This window comes from Etheostoma spectabile, chromosome 2 (genome assembly GCF_008692095.1).
Source record: "Etheostoma spectabile isolate EspeVRDwgs_2016 chromosome 2, UIUC_Espe_1.0, whole genome shotgun sequence".
Lineage (NCBI taxonomy): Eukaryota > Metazoa > Chordata > Actinopteri > Perciformes > Percidae > Etheostoma > Etheostoma spectabile.
This window is the reverse complement of record NC_045734.1, coordinates 26373305-26374282: the sequence shown is the minus strand read 5'-3', so window position 1 is coordinate 26374282 and position 978 is coordinate 26373305. Positions and strand designations below refer to the sequence as shown.

The 978-nt window shown below is 41.1% G+C and overlaps 1 protein-coding gene across 4 annotated transcripts in view; it reads right to left on the bottom strand.

The window, feature by feature from the left end:
* LOC116700949 (extracellular serine/threonine protein kinase FAM20C) overlaps positions 1-978 on the bottom strand; it is a 35198-nt gene that overhangs the window by 29925 nt on the left and 4295 nt on the right. The window lies entirely within an intron of this gene.

Below are 978 nucleotides of genomic sequence, written 5' to 3'. Positions count from 1 at the left end.
GAAAAGTGTAGTTTCCCCTTGTGGGATTAATAAAGTATAATAAAAAAAAAAAAATTTTTTTAAAAAAGAACCTTGATGGACCTTCCTGAGGGCAGAAAGGCAAAAAGTGATGGGCAGGGTGAGACGGGTCCTTTAGGCCCATTTCCCAGGAGCTATCTGCTTTCCAGGGCAGGCGGATGTGTGTTGGCGATCGTCTGGGCTGTGTTGAGGACTCCCTCTGCAGAGTGTTCATGTCAGCCACAGAACTGTCGCCATATCACACCAGGATCCCATGTGTCAGGACACTCATTCAGAGCAGATGTAGAAAGGCAATGGCAGCTTTGGTGGCAGGTTGACTTTCTGGAGTGGCCTTAGGAAGTAAAGCCACCGTTGTGTCTTTTTTCCCCAGAGAGTTAATGTTGGTTTCCCATGTGAGTGGTGCATGCCCAGAAGCATTATGGACAATAAGACAGAAGGATGTACCTGTGCTCCTGCATATCAGATCAATTTATATATTTTTTCCTCCAATAAATTGTAAGTGTTGTTTTTTTCCTTTTTTGGACTTCTTTCAATGTCTTTATATCTAAGGAGTCAAGAAGACCAAGCCACAACATCTTTTCACTCACTACTTTTTGTGCACATGGTTACTGTACTTGAACTCTTTTGATTTTATTCACTGTTACACTGGGCTTATAGTCACAAACCTTGTCTTCTCTGAAAGGTTACTCTGGAGTTTACGTTTAATAACTTCAAATAGTCAGAATTAATATAAGTCATGGCGAACCAAATATTCATAATAGTATATGTTTAAAGGTCCCATGGCATGACAATTTCACTTTATGAGTTTTTTTTAATATTAATATGTATTCCCCCAGCCTGCCTATGGCTAGAAACGGTGATAGGTGTAAACCGAGCCCTGGGTATTCTGCTCTGCCTTTGAGAAAATAAAAGCTCAGATGGGCAATCTGGAATCTTGCTCCTTATGAGGTCATAAGGGGC